Genomic DNA, 21,531 nt, shown 5'->3' on the forward strand with positions numbered 1-21,531 from the left:
AATAACCTTGTCATACAGTCAAAGGTCGAGATCACACTCATACAGGCAACGGTCAAGATCACACTTGAGAGCCATTGGTCAAAGTTCAGCGTATATCAGTATAGCCTGTATTGGAACTTATCCATAATAGTAATAGCAGTGGACTTGACTGGCTAGTTTTTAAGGTTTTTGGTGTATACTGTATCAAGTCCTTATCATAGACCCTAGCTGGCGGGTGTACATTATTGATTATCGAAAAATCAGATGAAAATAATCCTTACGTTAGGTGCCTTTAAACATCAAATAAACCAAAAGCTCACACCGCTGGGGGCCGTATTACAGAAGCTGCTTAACTTTATCCTTAATTCATACAAAAGATACTTAAATGGACTAAAACAATCCTTTTTTTTAAAGAAATATTTTAAGTGATACATTACAAAAACTTTTTATCTTAAAATATTCCTTAAATGCGCCGATGTTTCTTGCTTGTCCGAACCTTCCTTAGAAGTTGAGGAAATTACAAGACGGAGAAACGCAGGTCCCTTTTTGTCGAAAGCTATCGTTGGCAGACAATAAATATACAATCGGAGGTTTACCAAATTTATTTAGATACCGATAATTCCTTTAACATGGCTTTTTTGTCACCATGAGAAAATTGAGGGCACATGCAATAACCTTGTCATACAGTCAAAGGTCGAGATCACACTCATACAGGCAACGGTCAAGATCACACTTGAGAGCCATTGGTCAAAGTTCAGCGTATATCAGTATAGCCTGTATTGGAACTTATCCATAATAGTAATAGCAGTGGACTTGACTGGCTAGTTTTTAAGGTTTTTGGTGTATACTGTATCAAGTCCTTATCATAGACCCTAGCTGGCGGGTGTACATTATTGATTATCGAAAAATCAGATGAAAATAATCCTTACGTTAGGTGCCTTTAAACATCAAATAAACCAAAAGCTCACACCGCTGGGGGCCGTATTACAGAAGCTGCTTAACTTTATCCTTAATTCATACAAAAGATACTTAAATGGACTAAAACAATCCTATTTTTAAAGAAATATTTTAAGTGATACATTACAAAAACTTTTTATCTTAAAATATTCCTTAAATGCGCCGATGTTTCTTGCTTGTCCGAACCTTCCTTAGAAGTTGAGGAAATTACAAGACGGAGAAACGCAGGTCCCTTTTTGTCGAAAGCTATCGTTGGCAGACAATAAATATACAATCGGAGGTTTACCAAATTTATTTAGATACCGATAATACCGTATTAAAGGTTTCCATTGTGACTCGAATCGCGAATAACGTCAGCGGAAGTAAAACGGTATGACTAAAGTGCGAAAAGCCGCAAAAAGCCAGGCTTTTCGCAAAAGGCCGTGGATTTTTTGCGTAAAAAACCCGGACTTTTATAGGGCTTTTTGCCTATGAAGGTCTAACCAAAGGTCACGAAAGACATCGACGTTTTCGATTCAAATGTCATTGTTCATACATTTTATGAAACTGTACTAATTTTATGAAGAATGCGAGATATTAGAGAAGATTGGTTTGAATTATAACGTAGATACGAATTTACCACAAATGATATCCATATCAAGTTATTTATGTACATGTTGCAACAAAATAAACAGCTAAAATCAAGGCTGTCCTGTGTTATGGCATGACCATAAGTGGGAAGGGGGAAGTGGGGAAGTGTGTGATTGTGGGGGGGGGGGGAGAAGTATGTTAGCTAGCGTTACTACCGCCTATGCAGTACAGACATAAGTGTTAATTTTGAATAAATCAAACAGAGATCCAAATATCTCTCAATCAGCAGAGCCCATTTAATGCTCTCCCAATGTGGACACACTCATGAGGAACGTTTATATATATACCTTAAATTATACGGATAACATAACCGATGTCAAAATGGTAAAATATCCGTGCTCAGTGCGTTCTAAGAAATGTAAGGATTACAGCATCCTGTGTGAGATAAGAATATTTTAAATTGTATGTTCTGCCTTATTAAAGGCCCTCATCACATTTCTGTCAAAAAGTATCAATTACCGTTTAGACATTTCAGTGGGCAATCGTTAGATTAACATTTAGCAGATACTCGTATTATTGAATCGATTTAAGTCAGACATTCGACGAAACTTACAAGTGTGAAAAGTTTAATTTTGAAATATTTTAGGAACGAGTGAACGTTACCATTACGGAACGGGTAAACCTTATGGTAACGGAACTAAATTGGTATATCATGCAGTCAAAAACTAAGCCAGATAGTAAGGTAGTTATAACGCAATTGTTTAAATGTCATCAACTTGATAGGAGATTTGCACATCTTTGAATGTTGAATACATTGGTAATTCTATTCATCCTCACCTTCTTTGACTCATATATCTGTGTTCTAGGTGCATACGTATATGTATGTATATATAATTTTATATGTGGTTTCCAAGACGGCGATGTACATTGTACAATCTTAATAAATGATTAGCTGTGTTCCTTTTATAATATACATTGAAATGCTATAATAAACACAAATCAACTTAATTTATAAAGTAGTTGCCATTTCTTAATTATATATTATAATTGACAAGACACGACATACGTTTTACGAAAGGCCATTAACACTCGATCAGTCTACTTGAAATGTGTTACCAAAAGATGTCTGAAATGTCACACTGTGCAAAGTTTTCGTAAAAAGGAATTAAAATGATCGGATATGTAAATTTTGTTTAACATTCATCCGAGTACTTCTTTCCTGCTACATGCGCGGGAAATACCATTGTTTTGTCAGTTTGATGGCTCATCATCACAGCAGGTGAAACAGGTAGCTTTTTTGTTATTTTTACCAGCAGATGCCATATATCTGTCTCATATCATTCGATTTACTTAATAATTAAGAACCATTTACATAAGGAATGAATTGCGGGGTTGATGTCATTATCGGAGTATGAACGCAATTGGGCTGGTCAAAGTGTGTGGAGTCCGAAGGAGCCCAATTGCGTTCATATCCCCGCAATTTATTCCTTATATTTACACCAATAGCTCATTATTTCATTCAAGAATTGTAAAAACAACACCTTCATTTCATTTAAGAAAACCTTTCACTTATCCTTTCTCACTAATTCTGTAAATAGAACGACCCAACTGTAACCGGGAACATTGTTTCAAATGACGTCACAATAACGCGGGAAACGGTCAACCACTTGAAATCACTTTTAAATGTAAAAAAAGGAAACACTTATGGCAACAATACATTTATAATATAATAAATTAACACTTTCCAAAATGTTGATTTATATTTTACGGGACCTGCTGACACAATACAAACAATAACAAGATCAATAGTTTTCATTTACAGTATATCGTTATGCGATGAATTGCGATCCGAACACACTGTATCCAAAGATGTTGCATTTATCGATTGATAAACGCAATTGACGTAAGGCAGTTCATTTAAGGAATGGAAGTTGAGGTGTAAATATATGTTTTTAAAGTATGTTTATAACTTTAAAAAGCCAACTACAATTTTGATAAATAGAAGAAGGATTTATCAGAAACAGGAAGCTTAGCAAAACTAATAATCAACGTCGAAGAAATGACAAAAACTGGCGATTTCGTGCAGAGCGTAAATTACTTCAGTTTTGGATAGCATTGAAAAACTATATTTTACATATTATTTAACACGCACTTCCGGTAAACAACTTTAGAAGTACATTTTTGATATTTCATATCTGATTTTTTTACGAAAAAAACGGCTTTTCGCGAAAAGCCCAATTTTTGTGACTTTTCAAGATATCGCCCTCCTATTACTTCATTTCTATCACTTCACATTGAAAACTTTTTGATGTATACAATAAAATTTCCATTCCTGGAAATCAACTTGAACGTACATGTATGATATTTCATATCTGACTTTTCACGAAAAACCAAGCTTTTCTTAAAAAAACTTCGTTTTTGTCACATTTAAATTGAAAAATATTTAATTCATTTTATAAAACTAACATTTCTGGTATTCAACTTGAAGATTACATGCATGTGAGTCATACCTGGCTTTAACAAAAAGCCTGACTTTTGTGGCTTTTCGCGAAAAACCCGGCGTTTTGCTGCTTTTCGCGAATAGCCCGGCTTTTTGCACTATAGTCATACAGTACCGGTTTACTTCCGCGGACCTGCTTCGAGGCCATCAGAATTATTAATGTCGTTCATCTTTGTCGTGATATTTATTTTTACTTTTATGTTATAAAAGGAATGGCAATATTACTTTATTATAGTATATTCTATACTTTTTTAGGAGTCTATCATGAATTATTTTAATGCAACGTTTATAAATACGTTGAAACTGTTGTCTATCACAGATTATTTAGATTATTTAGCTTGACGAATAGGCTATTGAGCAAACAGATTATAGACTTAAAAGTATCACGATTATGAAACTGTTGTCCGCATCTCTATAATATGTACCTTTTAATACGAAGTTGTTAGTGTTTATCAAAAAATTATTTTAATTGATATTTATGTATGTCATACAAAAATAACCCTTTCATTTCTTTTATAGACATTTGAAGGTACATATTAACAAAATCAATTGATATATTTTAATTTTTGCATCAGATATGTTCTTTGATAATATAAAGAAAAGGACATTGATCAAACAAGTGTAAGTGAGAAATCAATTGCCAATCAATAATTTTTGCTCACAGTCTGCAGTCTATCACAGATCAATGAGCAATTGCAATGACCAACAGTTAACACAAACGGTTCCGTGGGAGGGGGGATGCCACACCCGGTACATGCCCCATTACTAAAGTCGTCAAAGTTTGCATTCTATTTCAAAGGAGTGGAAATTAGTAAACACCTTTTAAATGCCATCATGTGCAGGCGACGTGAACTCATAAAAACAACAAATTCAAACAGCGCAACTTCCTTTAATTATGTCCTCTTGATGTTTCTTCATCCGTAAATAAACAACAGTTTCCTCGTCTTCCAACAATTTCCAAAACTGGTGAAAATGTATCCATCATCCGTGTGATATATGTTGAAAACAAGAAAAGCATACATGCCATAAAACTGAGAAAATTCTCCAGTCTTGTAGCAGAACGCAATCCTTGAATATGTGCAAGATATGCCATGAAGTCAATATCACCACTACTTGAAGGCCACCGATGTTCACTTGTATGTCTTTCTAATTTCTTAACAAATTGCTTACGTCTAGCGGACCCTTGGGGGGAGGGGAACGCCCCTTAGGTATGTCATCTCTTGGGGAGCGGAGTACGCCCCTTAGGTATGCCCTCTCTTGGGGAGCAGAGTACGCCCCTTAGGTATGCCCTCTCTAACGTCTAATCCTGAATCCTCCCTATGCTTTTAAGATAAACTTTCATAACCAGTATCTTATTACCTTATTATTATAATAAAATTCATTAAACTTATCTTGAAGCCATGTGATGGCAGATAAACAATGGTTAAAGTTAAATGAACCGTAATGTTCATTTCTATTTTTTTTATTGATACGATTAATCCCAGTATGAAAGATTCATTTTATATTAGAAAATATATATGTTTAGGAAAGACAATTAAGAAAACCATGTTTTATGATAGACAATATTTTTTTATGTAAATGATACATAAGAAAAAATATTCTTATTGTCTATCATGAAATATATTTCTTATTCTTATTGTCTATCATGAAAAATATTTCTTACTGTCTATCATGAATTATTTTTATAATTGCCTATCATGAAATATTTTTAACCGTCTATCAGATAGATTTAATGATAGACAATAAGAATTTTTTTTTAATATTTCTTATTGTCTATCATAAATATTTTTCTTACTGTCTATCATAAATTTTAATAAATATATTTTATGATAGACAATACGAACATTTTTTATACATAGTTACAGTAAAGCAAAAATCATGATAGACTGTAAGAAACTTACTACTTGTGTTTTCCTGTAATTATAGGACAAATAAGAAAAATATAAATAATTCTTGTTATTGTCTATCATAAAAGTACTAGTTGTCGTTTCAATTCCATGTGTGCAAATCGCATCCAGAGCCTCCAATAAACTTTTTTGCATGGTCGCCGCCATGTTGTATCACCTTAAACGACCAATTTACGGTAGTCGAGCTACTTTACATTATATTAATAATTGTGATGCCCAATAAGAGGTCGTATAATAATCTGAGGTAGACAATAGCATCGACGGTTTCAAGTCAAGCTTTAGGGGGAAACCTACAACATTTGCGCTTCTCATGTACCGCTACACAGAATTAAAAGACAAAATCAAGCTAGAAAATATACAGAAGGAATTTGAGTACAACCTAAAGTACATTGGTCTGTGTAGGACACGCGAAAAGGTAAATTCCGAACAATTTAGTTTAGATAAAGAACCTCAGACAGCAAACAGCTCACACAATTGATGCTACATCCGGAGGAGACATCCTGGTGTTTACGGACGGCTCTTCACTGGGTAACACAGGCCCTATCGGCGCGGTTGCTGCCATCTTTCTTGAAGGCTACTAGTCTAAAATAATACTTAGACGTGTTATACAGGATTCTTCCAATCCCTAACGTCTAAACGGGTTTGTGCAAAACCGGGGGTGTTTGAATAATATTGAAGCTGTATAAAGTGAAGTATTTTATGGTTGAAATTGATCATAAAGGTTTATATTCATATTTTACCATCTAAGTGAAAAGTTATTTTGCACACAACAAGCATTTATTGCATTAAAACACATTGTTTACCTTTCCAATAAAACGAAAGTTGACTGACACAGACAACCAATCGTAATAACTCGGCCACCGACGACAAGCTCCGAGATAGACCTCGTAAATACAATCGTAACAACTCGGCCATGGCCAAAATGTTCCGATTGTTTAAATATTGTGCCCTGAAGCCTTGCAGGTGCCCTTCATGTATATATCGTTGTGTTTTGACAGAATGAAATGAAGAAAACCCGTCAAACTCATAATTATTCGTAGGATATTTATTTTTTGTGAACGGAACTAATATAAAATAACATTATCTGGTAATATTTCTTGTTTTTATGATATTTAATAGACGCAATATACTTTAACCCGGAATCCTGATCGGAACAACTACCCACTTTTGATACTAAACAATTTGTACATGAAGGATTTGCCATATCAAAAATCGAAAAAAAATCCGTCAACGTACAATTATTTGGACTAGAAGACTACCAGACAAATCCAGTTTTGTTGAATAAGGGCGTGCCAAAACATAGCAATAACTTTTCTGGCGAAATGGCGGGTATAGAACTTGCACTGGACTTCCTAACAACTACAACACCACAAAACAAAAACATTCACATATTCACAGACTGCCAGGGAGCAACATTAACAGCATTTTTAAGAGGGATCCCCAAAAATTGAAACTGTTATTAACATAAAAGTTTAGAAAACAATGGTAAAACAATACACATGCACTGGATACCTGGCCATAAAAACATAGAGGGAAATGAGCTGGCTGACAAGCAGGCAAAAGAAGGGGCTATGAAGGCAGCAGAATTTGATGAAGCAGGATTCGATGACGAAAAGAAAGATGCCAGTGAAGACATACAAATGATGAAAAGAAAGCCATTAATGAAAAATGGTAATAGCAAAATACCCCGGGGTCAGAAACTGCGTTGGTGAAAAGAAAATAAAAAGCTTCAGCCAAATTAACCAAGTACTTAGCGGTTAAAAGATCACTGGTCAAAACAGACACCGGACCAAACTGAATCAAAGCGCTGAAAGCGCTGCAAGACTGTCGGTGATGTAACTGACGCAAGCAAACACTACCGCAAAGTTCTTTCAAATGAAACGTGATCAAATGATTTATACAAATGATGAACACTCTTTAAGGAAGATGAAGAAGGATAAATGTGATTACAATAAGCACAAATAAATTGGCCCTACTTAATCATGTATCCAATGGCCTACAAGGTTCTTAATTCAAGTTTCCTAAGTTTTAAAGTTATACGTTCAGCGGTAATTAGAAAAATACGTGAGCATAAATAAAATTAAAATTTTATGATATACTAGTTCATATCATATTCATTTGATGTTACATTTCAATTTTTTATAAAGAAAACTCGCATTTGTTGATATTTTGGAGATCAAAGATATCAACTTTCGAATTACCCGCCACAGTTCGTAGCCGTTCGTAGCCAGCTTCGGAATCGATCATTTGCATAATACATGAATGAAGCGCCCGTATGTAAACAACCGATACTGGCGATAGCGACTTTCATTCAGCTACCAACATGATCAAAAGAAATGTTTCTACCAGTTACTCTTGAGGTTAGAGCGTTATTCTATTTTACTTCTAACCGACTTTTTAATGAGGTAATGAACGAACTTGCATTTTATTGTTTATATTTTCTAAATTCTACCATAAATCAAAAGGCATGTCTACAGTAACTGAAGTGGGTGGGGTAAAATTAAGTTAATATTCAATCGCGCCTAATTTATCATAGATATCGTACAGTATTATGTTTGGAGCAACGCATACTTGTAAGTAAACGTGCATTTGATTTCTGGACCATTAATTCATGATTGATTGACTTATTTCTATTGTAAAAAAGATGAAACTAAAAGTAAATCACGTAGTGATCTGCATGGGTGTCAGGTAGATAATTTACTGTACAGTATAGATAAAATTCTTATTTTTGTATTTTCAGTCACCTCCAAGCATTCCCTTATTATTTTTATATTTTCAGTCACCTCCAAGCATTCCCTTATCCCAAATTGATATTAAAAGAGAATGTTGATGAGCCTGATCCGTCGATTCAAATACCATAACACAGCCAACCCCAAAAAAAAACAAAAGCGTAAGTTTATAACACGTACATCATCTTAGAAATCCATTTTAAATGTGTATTTGAATGTACTTGAATGATGCAGAGAATTAAGAATCCAAAACTAGATCACTCTATAATTTGACACTTCACATAAGTGAAACCACAAGTTGATCAAGTAATAATTAATATGTTTGGGGGGGGGGGGGGGGGGGGAGGACACAATTATGTTTGGTGGGTACTCCTTTCCATATTGTTTTTTATATTGTATATTTTAAAGCTGAATTCTCACTAATTGACCGTTTTGACTTCTTATATATCATTTGTCTTTAATTGCCATTATACTTCCCAAATGTTCTTCAAGTTTCCAAAACATGTCAGTATTTGCAATTGAAATGTGAACATGTAAGAATTATGCAACAGTCAATTGTAACTACGCCCCCAATCCCCCCAGGTCCGGCGAAATGGGCCGTGTTTTACCTCCAATGTGAACCTGGGTGAATGCGGTGGTTTTGTCTAGTGCTTAAATAGCGGGGAATGAGCCTTACCTTTGATCCCCGTGGGTGCAGTTGCATTTGGTGGGGATTTTACCAGCAGTTCAGGGATATTTTCTGGACCTAAAGTCAAAGTCCCTGCTTTCCGCACCGGTGGGGGGGGGCATGGTTACAACTAACTGGTTTGTTGTTTTGGAATAAATGTAAACAAGTTGATCAATAATGAGAGTCAGCTTCAGGGCTTTTTCTATAGTACCCACAGCTCCGACTATCAGACCATGATTCCCAAAGCAAAATATACAATATTTTTTCCCAATCTTCAGAAAAAAATCCTAGTCAAACAAAGGCAAAAAAAACAAACGTTTTTATGGAAGTCTTTTTACCTGTACTGGCTCATTCAGCATCCTAATTAACCATGTGTTATGTAATCTAAAGTTTTGGAAATATATGAAATCAGAAATTATTGATATTCATCACATTCAGAGATCGATCAGTATGAAATATTTTGTTTACCTGATTTATTGCTAAAGATATTTATACCCCAAGTATTGATATTTCAGGCATTTAAGGTCTTTTGAACGGGAAAATAAACTTATTTATAAAAAATTCTCTATTCGCAGGAGACTGAAAGTCTTGTTTTTTTAACTGTAAAATTTCCCTATTTAGGAATATTCGCGACTCAAAATTCCCAAAATGTCTAGTGCCTTTTGCCAAACAAAGCGCTGCGCTATTTTAAAGGTACAATTTTACTTGTAATATTATTTATTATCTTTAGAAACAAGTGAGCAAGCTGACAAAGCTGCAACTTCAGGGAGCAATTATAAGGGTCATCAAGATGGAGCCAGGATTCATGATGCTCGTATTAGAGGTGCTGGACCAGAGTCTGAGTAAGGGAGTAGAACTCCAAGCTGGTTTGAGTGTGCTTCAACTGCCGGGACATTTCAATGCAGAGTTAAAAAGTTTGTTGTCGCCGGGAGGCCAGTCTTTCTCAAACTGCTGTAAGAACCTTATAGAAACTAAAATTCAGTATAGATCTAAGACATGAGTGTACCTAAATGTTAAATGAAGTTGATATTTATGAACAATATTATAACATTTCTTGTGAATTTAAAAGCTGGTTTTACATTATTTAATACTGCTAATGAGTTCTTGAAAATTTGTACTGAAAAATGGATACTTGACAACTCATTTGCATGTTTGTACTTCATAGGAAGTCTAGTGTTGTATTTTTCTAAAAAATATGGTTTTAAACATCTTAACATGCATGTAGTCACACACAGGCAGACCAAGTTGAATTGTTGGCATGTATGAAATATGGGCAGTGTTATTTTATAAACGTTTAAAAGCTATTTTATATGCTGGCAAAGTTTGTATCTACTAAGTTATTAAAAGTACTCCTGTTTAGGTGAGTGCTGAGAACTTTCTTGAACATTCGTACTGAAGTAAGTATGACTTAATAGTAGCACATCACTGGATATTTCTTATTTTTAATCTTAGTATCTGTGAATTATGCTACTGACTTTTGATAAACCTTCCCTCTTTCAGGACTCTGATCTCCTTGTTTTGAATGAAGAAGTTCTAACCCTTGCCCATTTGATGAGGCAGGATTTCTTGTGTTCATTGATGAGGAGGACCAGGTGCAACCCAACCGCTACTAGGCGACTTACCGGTATATTGTGTTCTGACACAGAGTTATTTTTGGGCTGGTGACAAGAGGGCTATTCCCTTATGTTGTGTGGAGAGTCCAGGAAACCTTCCCGATTCCCTAAGAATACCCCTACCCCTATACTGGACGACCAGTTGGTAAAATCCCCGCACCCCAAGGACCCTAGGTAAGGTCCATTCCCCACAAATTTTTGCGAACATAAAACCACCCCAGTATGCGGTACTGCGGGGCCACCTGGAAGGTAAAAGCACGCCCCATTTCCCCAGTATACCCCCGGACCTGGGGGGGGGGGGGGCGTGGTTACAACTGACTGGTGCATTATAGCAATGAAAAAAGTCGATCATGCTGCCTCTGACAGCTCTTGTTTGTTTTCGAAATTATTTTGGATTTTGAATAGGAACTTTCACTAACATTTTGGCGAATAAGTACATCCGTTCTCCAAGGAAATGGGGTATGTGCACCCGCCCGAAAGTGTGTCGAAAGATAGCCCTACTGACTGTTAATAAATAAACTATCAATGTTTTTCAAACATCAGGTAAAATGTTAAAGATAAAACACAAACCTATCGTGATGTTTCGTTTCCACGCCCTCCATTTTCCCACTCCATTTGAAGCTTTGAATGCTATCCTTTTCTTTCAAGCAATGCCTAAATAAACCATCGACGTCAATATCTTTCCTACATTTTTCATTTACCGTCGCTTTCTGATCGATTTTGGCAATCTCTGTCTGCCTCTGTTTCTCTTTTCTTTTTCATCTGTCCATCTTTGTTTTGATTTGCTGACCTCATTGATTATTCATAACTGTCACGTGCTTGTGCTCCGTTTACTTTCGTAGGCTTTCGGAACTGCTCGGAATAACTCCGAGTAGGCCATAGCGGATTTTTTGGTAACCACCAAAAAATAAATATGGTCTGAAAATCGTGTTAATATCAGGCCATCGGAGTGGAATCTAGAGACGAAATTTCGCACAACGCTAAAATAAGGATGCCTTTTCACGACAGTTGTGTTATTTTTGTGTTTTATAACCAAAATTCTCGCTGAACGTACAACTTTAACCGCTTTAAATTAGTTAAATGCATATTCCTTAAATGTTAAAATTGCTTCAATTTATGACGTCGCTTTTAACAGTTTCAGTAAGCAATTACATTCCTTCATTTCATTAGTGTCTGTTGAAGCCAATGTCTTTAAAATGCAAATACAATACAAACTATACCCAAGATTCAAGGGACAAAATATAAATGTAACTTTAAAATGATGCTCTTTCAAGCCTAAAAATGCCTCCCAGAATTTCTATCAACAGAGTCCACATATCTACAAAATTAATTTTGTGCTTGAGTTACTTTCTTTGATATAAAAGTGAAAACAAATCTGCATGGTGCTGTGGCATCATACCATGTAAAAAAAACAATATCTTTAAAATTTGTTTCTAGTTTGTTTTTATTATAAAAGTGTTAATAAATCTGCATGGTGCTGAAGAAAAAAAACTAATGTCTTAAATTTTAAACCTGCAGCATTAATTAGCGCCATGCTGTCAAGAATGTCTGGACAATTGAATGAAATATGCATGGACCGAAATGACAGCTGGTTTTTCATTGACAAAAGATGCCTAAGAGGCAGTTTTAAGATTATGCTATTCAAAGTATGAGGGTAGTTGGTAAAGTTTTCAATCATATTCAGATGATGGCTGATATTTGTTGATAATCATGTATCCTCTTAGCAGCAGGGAATAAGTAAATGACATAGTTTTAATGACCAATATTGGAGTTGTGACCTTGACCTCCAAATTCAAAGGGGTCATCTGCTGGTCACCCCAAACCTAAATTTCAAGTTTGAAGGCCATGGGTGCAGACTTTGTCGAGTTGTCACACAGGCAAGCTTTTTGCGTTCAATGTCTCTTTGACAAATAAATAGGGCTCACCTACTGGTCAGGCCAAACCCCAAAGTCAAGTTGTTGAAGGGCCATGGGTGCAGGCTTTGTCCAGTCATTATTAGTACACTACAACCTTTAAGCATTCAAGGTCACTGTGACCTTGTCTTTTGACCCAATGACCCCTTAAATCAATAGGATCATCTAATAGTCAGGCTAAGCCTCCATGTTGAGTTTCAGGGCCATAGGTGCAGGCATTGTCAACTTATCAGTCAGACATTCTTTGACACCTTCCTGTTCAAGGTCACTGTGACCTTTGACCATATTACCCCTAAAATCAAAATGCGTCATCTACTGGTTAAACCAAACTTTCATGTCAAGTTTGACAATAGGTCTAGGAATTGTAGAGTTATCACCCGGAAAAGCATTGGTCTACTGTCAGACAGACGGACGTAGCAGCCAACATGTGCAAAGCAATATACTCCTCTTCTTTGAAGGGGACATAATAAATTGAAATTTATTAAATATTTTTGTTTATTATGTTAATTAACTTACACTTCATACAACAAGTTCCATTTTGATATTTTCGAATGCTCATTTATACATGTACATGGGTTTTGATCTGACTATGAACATGAAACTACATAGTGATGTTCCCTCCAATCAGTTCTAAATTTAAATGACCATGAGGAAAAAAAGCATGTTTTCACTGCACCATAAATAAAGATGTCAAACAAAATAAATGTCAAGTTATTCAAGATTAATTTAACACTGTTCTTTTGATGATTTCCGTGCATTCCTGACTGCAGGTTTTTCCCATTTTTCCACACAGTTATTTCATATTGGCCTTACAAGGTCAGATCTTGAGTTGGGTCTTCATTGCTGGACACTATCTCTTTATTTCCACAGAAAACACACTGGTGCAAGTTTCACTGCAACAACTGCAAAAAAAGTTGTATTATATTCTAACTGAACTCTGCATCAATATTCAATTATATTTTATTGGATTTAGGAAATGTCTTTGTTTTAAAGGGTTCATATAAATTAATGCATTTTTTTCAATTTAATCCATTATCATGCTGGACTCTTTGACATTGATGGTTAAAACAAAGAAGGCATATGATTTGTGTACAGATTAAACATTATTAATTATAAATATGTTCTTTAATAAATAGACAAGTGGCAACAATTCCCCCAGTTAAAAAGTTTACATTTGCATATCTGCAGATTAATCAATTGCATTTCTTTTGCTTTGATCATTTAAGTCAAATGAGTTAGACATGATAACGCATTAAAATAAGAAATATATTTTTGGGCATCAAATTATAGTGTGTGCCTTCAATCTAGAAATAAATTTCTTCTCAACATATGCTAAATTATAAAAAAATATATAAACCAAGATTTTGATTATGACATACCTGCATAGTTAGTGGTCTCCATAACTGCTCAGAAATGCTCCCTATGACAAACTAAGTGCTGGTGTATGGCTGGGGAATAGTGCTGCTCCAACCAATAGCACAATTCTTCCTACAGGTGGACCAGCTCCTTAATATGGTTTCTGTCATGGCAATGATAACAGTATGTAACATGCCCTTTTCTATTTTCCAGAGAATTAATCTTCCAATCTAAATTACAAATTTAATAACAAATTTATACATATGCAAGTGTAATGTTGTTAAAAACAAACCATTTAGGTGCAACAAAACTATAAGATTTTAGGTGAGAATTGAGCCAAATCAAAACATTTAGTCATTTAAAGCTGCACTCTTACAGATTTACTGTTTTTACAACTTTTGTATTTTTTGTCTTGGAATGACCTATTTTTTGCGTAAATATCTGCAAACCAGTAATATAAGACTACTGACAAAATATTACATTGCAGACTTCCATATTTCAGGTCGATATCTAAGGTTTTATGGCTTAAAGCGTTACTAACGATTTAAGAAAAATGCATAAAACATTTTGAACTTATTAATAAATATAAACATTTTCTGACTAATTTATTGTCAGCAATCTTATATGAATGGTTAACATGCATTTTCACATAAATTGGCCCATTCCAAGACAAAAAATAAATAAAGTAGTCAAAATGTTCAATCTGTGAGAGTGCTACACTCTCAGTCACAGATCGAATTTTTTGACAACTTCTTTTACTTTTTGGCTTGGAATAAGCTAATGAAAAGCAGTATGAAAACTGATGATATAAGACTGCTGACAAAAGATATGATCATGTTTTTTTTATATTTACATTTGTGACTAATTGTTTTATGGTTAAAAGCATTACTAACGCTTTACTAATAATGAGATTTTTGGCATAGAACATCATCTTGTGATCGTATTAAAATAAGAAATCAGCGTTCCAATATTTTCAGTTGTCTTTTTTGACTGAATTAATATAAGAAAGCAGCGATCTACTTTTTCCAGTTGTCTGTTATGACCAGTGTTTAGAAATTCGCATAAAATAATTCATTACAAGATCAAGAAATAAAAAAGAGTTAGTAAAACAGTCAATCTGTGAGAGTGCAGCTTAAACATTTAAAGCGATATGCATTATCAGCCAAATGCAGACCTATTCATATCCTGGCTACACAACCAGTACATTCATCAGCTTTACTGATTCGAACCAGGCACATTTATATTGGTAGACTAGCATTTTACCAATCTGTGCTGGCCAGTAAAGTTCTCATTTAAAAATTAGAATTCAAAATGTATATACCTTAGTTCATTTTTTGCCAACTCTGTTTCAACTGAACTTCCTAAATGAATGAGAAGTTTCAAAAAATAATTACAATATCTCAGCAAATACCTGCATTTATGTGTTTCTTGTGCAATCTTTCAGCTTTGGTAGGCTCACGTTTCATTTTGTCCATCTCAATACTAATAATCTTCTAGTCTGATGTATTGCCATCCGATTTTTAAGTCAGGTCAGGCAGCCATTTCAGCTTTGTTCCAGTTGATTGTATCAGATGATGTTAACAATACTAGCCTTGTATCCAGGCACTTCTCAATCTGAAAGTTTACAAAAGAACATGGCCTGTAATATTTAATAAAAAATCATAATCATCAACCCCTGGATGATGGGTTCTAAAGTAAACCTGTGAGAAAAGATGCTACTGGTATGGTGCTTGAACCCACGACCATGTGAACACTTGCATGGAGATCTGTCAAACTGAGCTAACCGGGTAACTGATTTTTAGGCAGTTCCCAGCTTGGCTCTACAATTGACAGGTGCATTATACATTATAAAGAAAATAAATCAAACACTTGAAGCACTAGTCCAAATAATAGTAACTTGACTGATCTTTTTACAAATTATGAAATGGCATATCCTTTACATACACTTTTTGTTGCACCAAAAGTGGGTAACTATTCCGATTGGGATTCCGGTCAGATAATTATCTAAAATATGAGTTAAGTACACAAAAAATAAAATGCGACGAATTATTATGAGTTTGATGAGTGTTTTCATTCATTTCATACTGTCAAAACATAATGATATAAACTGTTATACATGAAGAGCACCTGCAAGGCTGCGGTACATAGATTTCCAACAATCGGAGCCTTTTGGCCATGGTCAAGTTGTTAAAATTATATATACAAAAGGTGACTGGTCTATCTCGAAGTTAACCTGAGATGGTCCAGTTGCTATGCTAGGTAAAATGGTTGTGTTTAAATGCATTAAATGCTTGTTTTGTGAAAAAAAAATCTTTGCACTTACATGGTTATAACTAAAATACGAATATAAACCTTTAATATCTATTTCAAACATATAATACTTATCTAACTACGATTTCAATATCTTTCAACCCCCCCCCACCTGTTTTGCACAAACCCGATTAGACGTAAGGGATTGTATGAATCCCATATAACACGTCTATTTTTTAGAATATTGAAGCACATATGTTCTTTTTTGATGGTTGAGACGTTTTAGGTTAAGCAACAATTAAAAAATGCAAAATAATTTTAGTGAATAATCAACTCTGAATTGAAAGTAACGTGAATATGTTGTAATGAAGGATTTGCCATATTTATATAATGTAAATATATGTATAATTTTTTTTTGAATCGTAAAAAGAGTCCGTCAATGTACAAATATTTAGACTAAGAGATGTGGATCAGCTAGATGTACCTTCTAGTCCAAATAATTGTACGTTGACAGATTTTTTAACGATTTTTGACACAACAAATCCTTCACGTACAAATTGTTTTGTACGACAAGTGGGTAGTTATTCCGATCGGGATTCCGGGGTTAATGCATATTGCGTCTATAACATTTCATAAAAACAAGAAATATTACCAGATAATGTTATTTTATATAAATTCTGTAACCAAAAAGTAATATCCAGCAAATAATTATGAGTTTTATGGTTTTTTCTTCATTTCATTCTGCCAAAACATAACAATATATACATGAAGGGCACCTGCAAGGCTCCAGTTCACAATTTTACAACAATCGGAACATTTCGGCCATCAATTGTAACAACTCGCCATCTTCTGTAAGCTTCGAGATAGTCAATTCCTGTTGGATACTGGCCTAGGTGTTCCCATTGTTCGGCCATGGCCGAGTTGTTACGATTGTATTATTACGATTGTATTATCTCGAAGCTTGTCGGAGGTGGCCGAGTTATTACGATTGGGTCAAGTTGTTCCGCTTGGCATAATTGTTGTCTGTGTCAGTCAACTTTCCTTTCAATGGAAAGGTAAAAACTGTGTTTTAATGCATTAAATGTTGTGTTTTTTTGCAAAATAGCTTTGCACTTCCATGGTAAAATATGAATACTGGTATAAATGCAATTATCTATTTCAACCATAAAATACTTCATTTAATACAATTTCAATATTTTTCAAACACTCCCGCTTTTTGCACAAACCCGTTTAGACGTTAAGGATTGGAAGAATCCCGTATAACACGTCTATTATTTCAGACTAATGTACATGTACCTTCGTGTCCGAAATCGATCACTTCCTGGCAGCTCATTTCTGGATTGTCTCCATCTAAATTTAACGTTTTTAGACGCATACATTGATGCCATTTTTTTCGATTGATGTTGAAGCAATAACACTAAATACAGGTCGGTTGTTTTGTAGAGGAACGTGTTCGAAGTTTCATTTCCGCATAATCGCCGCCATATTGTGTATGACTTTAAATACTACACCCTATAGTATAGCCTATAGTGCAAAATAACAATAGGCATAACGTTGACACACTGTGATAATCCAAATAACTTACTCAAACAAATACAATAGTTTGATTGCTGCTGAAAATAAATCATTTGAAACATAAAAGCTATTTAACAAAATATTACATGATATTAACTCTTTAACCGCGTATGATTTATTTCTTAATAGCTTTCATTCATATTTTTTTTTTTACAATTATGACATCAAAGAGTAAAACATTTTATTAAATAATTGTACTGAGATTTGTTAAAGAAAAAAAACTATTTTTGGGGCCAATTTGGTGTATAGTCCCTTTAACAATAGTTAACATTTATTTGTACAGGAAAGTAGACATTTTATCTGGTGGACGAGGCCGAATTGCCGGGGAAAGGAAGTGACAGTGTCATGAGCATGGCCCACCACTACTTTCAGCACTATGGTGTCGGTGAAAAACATGCTGAGGTATTTAGTGCTTCACCCATTTAAATTATCTATAGAATATTTAATGGATTAAAGGTTCTAACAGCCTATGCAAACTTCATCCTTATTGCTGAGAAGAGATTATGAGAGTTAATAGTGAATATAAAAGATGATGAAACTTAACATATATATTACACCATGAAACACATTCTTACTCCGAATTTTGTTTCCATTTCACATTCGATGATTGATAACGATTGGATATTTGGATTCAACCATGGCTTATGAAATGTGTCCCTCATTATAACATTGCTTTCTCCATATACTGCATATAGCTTAAAAAAGAAAAAAAAAGAATGTATTATATTTTCCAGGTTTATTTCGATAATGCTTTCCGCCAAAACAAGAACAATGCTGTGCCTTGGTATGCCATGTGACGTGGGATGACAGGTAAGTTTTCTAATCTGTTAATAATTGTTTGTATGATTTTTTAGGAAAAATGCACTGTCTTTTGAAATCAATCACATCATTGATATCTGCGATTGGTGCTTTAATTTTAAAGGATGCAGAACTGGATGAAGTTGAAGTGTAGTGGGCAGTAATTTGATATGAGGAATATGTTATCTAAATAAACATATATGTTAACACTCCATTTTTGTAAGATTTATATGTCTTGAAAACTTTATCATACCCTAGTCTAAATCATTTGCTTAGTTATATTTTTGTGAATATAGATAAGTTTTATTTACACTAAACAGATCTTCCAACAATTTTCAGGGCTGCATGAGAGTGTAAAGCTAAACACTATGTTGGCTGGGCACACCAAATGTGTTCATGCAATCACTTCGGCAATTGGAAGGTCAAGTGGCGATGCTGTAATGCCGAGAATCTTCAAGAAATTGCCCACACTGATTTCACCTCTTCAAAGTCCAGCCACAACATCCCACAGTTGGTTTATGACCCTCAGCAGCCAGTCACAGTTCACAGTTGGAAATCATTCCTAGATACATATGTCAAAACTCTAAAGAGTATTACCAAATACCACCATTTCTATGTATAAAAACATAAACCAGGAGTTGTAGTATGCAAAGAGTTTGTAGATTCCTCAGAAATTGAAGTTATTCTTTTGAGGATGAGTCTAGAATGTGGTGTTTTGCCTGAAATAAAGCACGCACCGTGCCTAGATGCTGCACGTCAATGGTACCTTCAAGATTCTATTGGTCCATTCTTTAGATCTGAGTCATCAAGATCTGCAGTATGCCCTAAACCAACTCTGTGTAAAGTCAAAGTTTACTCATTTGTTGTTGAAATGTTGATTGTAAATCAAATGTTTGTGGCAAATATGAAAGAAATGAGTAAAAAATGGAATTATCACATGTAACCATAGCAACAGACTGTTGTTTTATGTAGTTCTTTTATGTCATTTTGTACATATAATGAGCAATGTGTACTCGTTGTTTCTATGAATTATGTCTCCCCCTCTCTGGGGGAGACATATTGTTTTTGCCCTGTCCGTCAGTCCGGTAGTCCGTCAGTCCGTCCGTACGTCACACTTCGTTTCCGATCGATAACTGGAAAACCGCATGACCTAGGATCACCAAACTTGGTAGGGAGGTTGGTCGTGAGGTGTAGAGGATCCCTATTGTTTTTGGGGTCACTAGGTCAAAGGTCAAGGTCGCGGCGACCCCCAATATAAAAAACATTTCTGCTCAAAATCTTGAGAACGGTTTGACCTAGGTTCACCAAACTTGGTAGGGAGGTTGGTCATGAGGTGTAGACGATCCCTATTGTTTTTGGGGTCACTAGGTCAAAGGTCAAGGTCGCGGCGACCCCCAATGTAAAAAACATTTCCGCTCAATATCTTGAGAATGGTTTGACCTAGGTTCACCAAACTTGGTAGGGAGGTTGATCATGAGGTTTAGAAAACTCCTATATTTTGGGGGGTCACAAGGTCAAAGGTCAACGTCGCTGTGACCTCTAATGTAAAAAAATATTTCCGTGCAATATCAGGAGAATGCTTTGATCTAGGTTCACCAAACTTTGAAGTGAGGTTGGTCATGATGTCTAGTTGGTATGCTGGTAGGTCATGACTAGTAGATGACTCCTATTGATTTTGTGATCTGTAGGTCATAGGTCAAGGTCGCAGTAAACTTGAGGTGAAAACACAGTTTCCGCTCAATAACTAAAGATCCTTTGGGTCCAGGAACTTCATACTTGGTATACTATTTGTTCATGGCTAGTAATTGACCCCTATTGATTTTGAGATCAAAAGGTCAAAGGTGAAGGTCGCCATGACCTTGAGGTGAAGAAACGGTTACTAAAGTAACTAAAGAAGGCTTGCACCCAGGAACTTCATACTTGGTATGCAAGTTGGTCATGTAGATGACCCCTATTGATTTTGTGATCAGTTGGTCAAAGGTCAAGGTCACGATGACTTTGAGCTGAAAAATGGTTTCTGATCAAATAATTGAATAACAATTGCGCCCATGCACTTCATACAATACAAACTTCATTTACATTTTCCAAGATTAATCAACAACACTTTCTTCTCTTCACTATTTGATACGGGTGAATAAACCAAACTTCACTGTTGGTTCGTCTTCCGTCCAGAATTACAAATTTTATGTCCATCATTTATTTTTTCTCAGCTACGACCACACAATAGGGGAGACAAGCGCTTTTTCAAAAAAGCAATCTCTAGTTAGTTTATGTGTTAGCTATAACAGACAGTTAAGTTTCGGCATGGTAACTGCATTTAAAATAAAAACATTTTTAGTGGACATTGTTTTCAAACTGGCTTACCAATGTGTAACAGAATGATCCATATCTTTTGATTTCTTTGTACAAAAATGACTTGAAACCTTAGTTTTTATACCTTAGATACTTGGTATCATCTACATGCCAATAACTTACAACGCATTGTATATTGAAAACACATTATTTGTGGCAGATTTTAAAAATGATTGGAAATAGCATTTTCATTAGTAACCATAGCAACCGATTTTTGCTTTGACCTTTGTGGCCAATTTTTATGTCATTATGGACATTAGCAATGTGTACTTGCTATTTTAATTTTGAAGTTTATGTAACACTAGTAAAGATAAGTTCCATATTTAAACAGGTATTTTGACATATATATATATTGTTCAAAACTC

General features: G+C 34.9%; 2 long non-coding RNA genes across 2 annotated transcripts; both read left to right on the forward strand.

Moving 5' to 3' along the window:
* Positions 1–8,062: 8,062 nt before the first annotated feature.
* LOC128235247 (uncharacterized) lies at positions 8,063–10,316 on the forward strand. Its single transcript, XR_008261165.1, has 3 exons — positions 8,063–8,273; positions 8,693–8,803; positions 10,040–10,316. It is a non-coding gene; the product is annotated as an uncharacterized LOC128235247 (long non-coding RNA).
* Positions 10,317–18,309: 7,993 nt separating this feature from the next.
* LOC128235249 (uncharacterized) lies at positions 18,310–21,281 on the forward strand. The gene is made up of 3 exons (XR_008261167.1): positions 18,310–18,418; positions 18,751–18,826; positions 19,154–21,281. It is a non-coding gene; the product is annotated as an uncharacterized LOC128235249 (long non-coding RNA).
* The last annotated feature ends 250 nt before the right edge of the window (positions 21,282–21,531 follow it).

This window comes from Mya arenaria, chromosome 5, assembly GCF_026914265.1.
Source record: "Mya arenaria isolate MELC-2E11 chromosome 5, ASM2691426v1".
Taxonomy (NCBI): Eukaryota; Metazoa; Mollusca; class Bivalvia; order Myida; family Myidae; genus Mya; species Mya arenaria.